This window comes from Coenobita brevimanus, chromosome 26 (genome assembly GCF_032717465.1).
Source record: "Coenobita brevimanus isolate Jiangsu-jjx chromosome 26, ASM3271746v2, whole genome shotgun sequence".
Classification (NCBI taxonomy): domain Eukaryota; kingdom Metazoa; phylum Arthropoda; class Malacostraca; order Decapoda; family Coenobitidae; genus Coenobita; species Coenobita brevimanus.
In genome coordinates, this window is record NC_136979.1 from 707203 (window position 1) to 714267 (window position 7065).

General features: G+C 39.7%; 1 non-coding gene across 1 annotated transcript; it reads left to right on the forward strand.

Annotated features, from left to right (window-relative positions):
• Positions 1-412: 412 nt before the first annotated feature.
• Positions 413-531, forward strand: LOC145394216 (5S ribosomal RNA). The gene has a single exon (XR_013896322.1). It is a non-coding gene; the product is annotated as a 5S ribosomal RNA (ribosomal RNA).
• Positions 532-7065: the final 6534 nt, after the last annotated feature.

The window sequence follows — 7065 nt, forward strand, 5'->3', positions numbered from 1 at the left end:
GTAAGAACTGAGTCTTAGATGCATTAAAAACAACCATATTATTTTTACCCCAGTCAGAGATACAAGCCAAGTCAGACATTAGGTGTGCCATAGCCTCATCCCTTGTTTGTTGAAGTAACTGTTGAGATGGGCGTTGCGGGAATAATCAAGTGAATGTTTAGCACAGAAGACACGCTATAAACAGTGTCATTTATTCACTTATGTTTAAGCAAACTTAGGTTATGAATCAGTGCATCTCTTGGTGTAATAAAATACCGGTTTCAACGCACTGAATACCAATGACATTATTTCACGTTTACTTATCTTTCTATCGACTGCAGCGTCGCACAGTAGGTAGATAGGCTAACTTTATAACAATGTGCTTAACCCGATTAACAGGCTGACTTTTTTATAATGATTTTTATTTTTATTAGCCAACGCTCATACCACGTTGAGTACATCGCTTCCCGTCCGATCAGCGAAGTTAAGCAACGTTGGGTCTGGTTAGTACTTGGATGGGTGACCGCCCAGGAACACCAGATGCTGTTGGCATAACGTTCTCCCTACGTGTCAAGTGGGGTTGGTGGAGGATTAGTGCCCCTCCCTGTAAAACAATTAACTCTAAGCCCTTGGCCACCCCGTTTGGGATACATGGCGTCTGGCAATGAATGAATGAATTTTTATTCCCTCTCGATTTGCATAACATATAGAGCTTATGGACGTCTTTCTTTCATTTAATTCTTGCTACCTCCAGACGAGTTTATGCAGCAGAAGAGATAATTTTAGAAGTGGAGGAGATTAGATATAGATTTACAAAATCCCTTCAGTACGAGAGGCCACCCGTAAGTAAAAATAAACAGTCTGGTGGGAGCAAGAGTAAAGTCACCCAGATTCAAATGGTAAAACATAATAATGACCCCCCGTAATAAAGAAGATAATAGGGCTGTATCTAACCCCTGCAGTTCGATAAGCCTGAGGTAAATATACTTGTGTGTAGTCGTTTGACCGATGGACATAGGCAGACGGAAGTATGGTTCTCCCTCAATACTCGAAACTCCCTCTTTATTCACGCCAGCTAAAAAAAATTACGGAGACAAACATTAAGGCAGTAATAAATAAATTGGCTTTCTTCACGCTTTCTTTTTTCTTTCTTTTTTCGTATTTTCATTTGCCAATACAATTATAAACGGTACAATATTTTTCTTTTCGGCAATGCTTTAATTTCTTTGCGCAGAGGGGCTACTCCCAAGCTGGATATAACCGCTTAGAGTTAGTCGAAAGAAAAGAGAAAGGATTCCTTACGACTGAAGGCTGTCATACAGTTAGATATAAAATTAACCAGGAAGTATTATATTAGAAAAGAAATCAATGCGCTAATACGTTTCCTATGCCATCGAGGATCTATCCATGCAACAATACGAGGTAAGAGATCACCATTAGAGGTAAATTTCACGACTGCATGAAGAGGGTGGCTTGGACAGCACAGCACTGAGAGGGGATCCAATAGCAATACCTGAACGTTATTTATACAGAACACAGGGTGAATCCTAAAGTGCTCTGCCGGAAGGGTGCACAGGGAAGGGTGGGGGAGCTGGGCTGGAAGAATTTTAAACAACCTGAGTTTCGCTCTGAGCAACAAAAAGTCTTAGAGGCCATTACTGTTCTAAAAATATAGGGAAAAAAAAAAAGGGTACTTCCAACTTTTCTTCCCCAAGTTGTCCGCGCGCGCGCGTGCGTGTGTGTGTGTGTGTGTGTGTGTGTGTGTGTGTGTGTGTGTGTGTGTGTGTGTGTGTGTGTGTGTGTGTGTGTGTGTGTGTGTGCGCGTGCATGCGTGTGTGTGTTTGGAGGGTGAGGCGGGGGGAGGGAAGAAAGATTAATCGCCCATTTTTCAATAATTTAGCCTGAAAACGTCTTTTTTTAGGTAGGGTATAACCGTCTACCATTAGCCAGAATGAGATATCTAGTCGTCCCTGATTGATGATAATAGCAGTGCTCAAAAACAGCCCAGTTAGACCACTATAATTAGGATTTTTGTAATGGACACAGCGAAATATTGTGTCTGCTTTACTGGGCTTAGTAACTTCGAAGATAGGGGAAAAAAGGAAAATATAATACGAACTTTGGTAAATGGGATCCCAAGTGTTTATCATCAGAAAAACATTTGTAGGCGAGGAGGATGAAATGTCAAGATATAAGAAAATACTGTTGTTTTTCGGTAGAGCAACTGGGTAAACACATGGTAATCAAGTTGAGTGCACCCCGCCACATTCTTCACACACTTCACCTCATCTCACTCTCACACTATCACTTCCTCAACCTGACGCCTCCACCGGGTTTTTCCTTTCTTATTTTCCCGACAAGAGTGTGACTGTTACGTGTATTCAGTTTGTAGGCCATGAAACCAACCATTCCTTACAAGCACCTATAATTTGTCTAATGTCTAAAACACCTCACGCGTTTTATTTTTCCTTTTTTTTAGCAAGACTGGCTTATCTTAGTATCTGGTTTGCAATTTGAAGAAACTGTTAGCTCAAACGCTCCTACAGGCACTTCCTGTTTTAAATGCGTCAAAATGTCAACTTCTCCCTGTTTCAGCTCGGCAAAATAATCCACATGCGCGATCCCCTCCTTGAGCAACACACCTCAGTAGGTCAAGCTTTCATCATCTCTTCATATTTTTCCCGTATCTGTTTCCCGTGATCATTCTTAGAAGGCTTACAATACTTCTCTGGGAAAATCAGGCTTGCAGAATCGAGTCCGTGTTCTCGATGACCCTACCAAGCCTCTGACTTCGTACAGAGGCCATATTCTTCCCAGTGCGGAGTTCAATTCTTATATGCATTTGGTGAGGTGAGAAAAGAAGGGATCACCGCATTTTGTGCAACTTTTTAAAGCAGCGAGGAGTCAGAAGCGTTTGTCTCATAAATTCCATTCAAAATTTGTCCCTTCCAAAGAAAGCCGAAAGAAATAGTCAAAATTAGAAACCGCCCTTTTCGAGACCCGAGAACATACTGCTTTTGAAAAACCATCGAGAGTTGGCAGTGGAAAAAAGGGAGAAACGAAAACAGTTCCACAGCAGAATGTTTTGTACTTCAAAGACAGTACAGGTTAACACTTGTATTATTAAGCTCGAGAGAGAGAGAGAGAGAGAGAGAGAGAGAGAGAGAGAGAGAGAGACGGGTGGTGTGTGCTCGCAGTAAAGGGGAAAAAAATGCAAAGTTCAGAAAAGCGGTGACCAGAATAGCTGATTGAGAGAGAGAGAGAGAGAGAGAGAGAGAGAGAGAGAGAGAGAGAGAGCACGCGACTTTTTCTTGTTTTAGTCTTTCTACTCTGAGACGAATTTACTGAGCTCAAGAAAGCGCTCTAGTAGTAAAGGGAATAATGAAGGAAATATCTAACCTCGCCTATTCAAATGTCTCTAAGCTAAATAAAATCACCTAAAAATACCAAGAGGAAACTAAAACAGATCGAAATCGCAGTGCCAAGTTTACCCCTAACATGATCTAACACACTCCTAACTTTAGCCTGAGGATTGCCCAAATGGTTAGGAGTAGAAGGCCTTTGGTTCCTTCTTCCTTGCATAAAATAAATCATCATCACCATTACCATTATTATTATTATTATTACTATTATTTTTATTATTATCATTAATCATCACATCATCATCATCACCATCATCATCATTATCATTATTATTATTATTATTATTATTATTATTATTATTATTATTGCAAAGCCAGTATATTTTCCGTGTTGCAGTCGTCATGAAGCCCCATCTGTTTTTATCAAGCCCCCCTGCTGTGAGAGTGACAGGCCTCCCACTGGAACCAGAAACGTGTGGGACAGAGATTAATAACCAGTATAAAAATAACACTAATCGCTATACCGGACTGCGGGATGCACGGTGCGAGTGGCCGGTCTTCTGCAGTCCACCGAGATCACGTCTAGAGGTGGGGTTATCTAAAATTCTTAAGATCTATTCCCGGTCGTAACTAAGTCTTTTTTTCTTTTCGTTCTTTCTTACTCTTTTCTTTATTTTTCTTTTTTCTGGAAGGACAAGAGGGCATAACATCCTACTGACAAAATAATGACAAAAATAAAACTGTAAAAACTGATACGAAATTGAAGTAAAAACACAGCTTATTGTGCAACTAATACCTGATGAGCAGGAAGAAAAATATTAACCGAATAAATTGCTAATGAAACGAAAATAAATATAACAGTGGCACCAATAATGTGATATATAAAAGAAAATGATAAATGAGACTGCATACTCCTGTTCGAAGTGAAGAAGGTAATAATTTAGATGCCATGAAGAATACTCAATCACTTGTGTACAGAATACAAGTCAAAGTTAAAAATTATTGTGAATGACAAGTATTGCCGTGAGAAGATATATTTACCTGTTAAAGAAAGTGCTTCGTGGTAGTACACAGAGGAGTTCAAAGGAGTAAAAAATACAAAGGTAAGCAAACAGCGATATAACGATTGGTCCTTACGTGGCTGTTTATTACAAAGATATCTAATTCCATGGCCTGAAGGTAAGGATAGTAAAGAAGTACCTCTCTCTCTCTCTCTCTCTCTCTCTCTCTCTCAAGTTTAATATTAGGAAATGTCTACTAGAAGCAAGAAGAAATTAAAATTGGCGTCACCCGAATTCAGGGGATTTTCTCATCAATGTAATGGATGGATATGTCGTTATTTATAGTATTATAGTCGGTTTGTTTTCATCTGACGGAACTGGGCAAGTCTCACATCTTGAATATATACAATACCGTGGTTGCATGAAACTCGATAAGCCTTTGACAAGGACGGGTCTCCTTGATTACCAGTCAAATCAACCCTCCCATCTGACGACACTTGGCCATCAACTGAGCAAAGGGGAGTGTGGGACCAACGTCACGATCGAGAAAACAAGCTATAATTTCCAGTATTTTGTTTTTATTGAAGCCAGTAACAGATCTTCGAAAATACAATAATTTAGCATCAAGATCTATATCCCTACATGACCTTACGATTTTCAAGGAGATAATTATATGTGTTGAAGGTAAACTTTAACTCGTTTTTATTGCCCATTCTTTCTCCATATGAATGACGGTGTATTGGTGTGTGTGTGTGTGTGTGTGTGTGTGTGTGTGTGTGTGTGTGTGTGTGTGTGTGTGTGTGTGTGTGTGTGTGTGTGTGTGTGTGTGTGTGTGTGTGTGTGTGTGTGTGTGTTTGATATAAAATTCTAAACTCCTAACACACTCACAGTTTTACGCTTTACTGCCCTCTTAAAAGTTTTTACGATACTGAAGTAACTTAATCTCCCTCATAAAATCAGTGAGAGAAACAGGTGAACTATTTCTATCTTAGCCTGATGAAGCACAATTTTGCAGCTCATATTTTTCTTCTTTTTATCATTTTATTTCTTGTACTCTAATCAGGCTAAAGCAACACAATTTATTTTAGCTATGTGTGTGTGCGGGATCCTAAGGGTGTTGATACAGTCACTATTACCCTTCTCATGGTCAGGATAACTCTGGTATTATATTTCAATCAACGCCAGACAATTTTATTCAGCTAGGGATGAGCCACATGAGAATCAGAATTAAGCCTTACACTTATTCGGAAATTAAAGTCACTACTGACCTTATTTCGTGGATGTCTAGAATTTTATAGACTCGAAGAAATACGGGCGACTATATGTGTACACTGTGTGAAATTAATCAAATCACAGCCTATGCATAATCATTATCAAAAGGAAACTGAGAAACTATGAAACTCAATAAGCTTTCTGTTGATTGTACATTGTCACATGCAAAACTCGTCGACAATATATTACTATGCGTTTACGAACAATTCTTATCCCTACCCCAGCGTCAGAGAGAGAGAAAAAAAAACTTCCCTTTCACTCGTTTTTGGCGCGTACTATATATCGTTATTATGTCATATATAGTAATTCTATGCAGCATCTTCCATCGCCATACCTAGTGGGGATATGTCGGGAAATTTTAGACGTAACTGAACGCATGCATTTTCCTTGACGATGAGCTGAAGATCCATAGTTGCGCCCACAAACATATTTTCCTTCCTCCCTCCATGTGTCACAGTGAATGAATGATTACTTGCAGCTGTTGCTTCCCTGGAGGAGAGGCCAGTGAATAGATCGCTCCATTTGTGCTTTGGCAGCCCAGGATAATCCACAACAATTGCATGTATTGTGTGCATCGCTTTTACAATTTTCGCCCATTTTTCAAAGTCCTCTTCAAATACAGGACTTAGTAAGAGCTGTTTAATCACTAGTCATCATGATAAAAAATTATATGATGCTTGTCGGCTGTACCAATTTCAATTTCTCTCATTTACTTTTATATTTGACACTACACATAGACTTAACAGCCCGTTCCCTGAAGTCCAGCAGTCCTCCTACGTACCATATGCCTTCACATGTCACCACTTCGGCGATAACAATCACCGTTCATCTTTCATACATGATAATATCTCATGCAGGACTGGTGAACTGGTGCAGGGGTGTTTCTACGACATGTCGGCTGGTCTTACGGTAGGTCAGGAAAGTATGCTTTAACGAAATGCAGATCCTGCCCCAGTCGGGAATCGAACATAATATTTTTAAGTGATAGCAACATGAAGCACACAACTGAAAAATATGAGATGGAAGGATACTCTATGGTGTTCAGGGAGGAATGAGATACATGGAAGGCAGGACACGACGCAGGCAGGGTATTTTCAGTGATCGTCTGCTGGCGAATGTACAGTCTTCTCCTCCATACAATTCATTTACAGACAGATTTCAATTTAAGAATAATGTGGCATCGTTGTGTTTGTTTATATTTTATTAGATGGACGTCTTTAAGAAGACATGATAAGGAATCTGAGTAATTAAGAGATTACTGAACAAATTCTCCAGATATAAAGGTACTGCTTGGAACTACAGAAGGTGGGCTACTTATAAAATGTGAACCGTGCATGTAGGGGAGGATGTGCCAGCCTGTTCATAGTGTGAATCTACAACATATGAATTTTACACTTGCTCCTGCAGTATCCTATAATTCATGCTCCCCCTCCGGCTCAAACACACACACA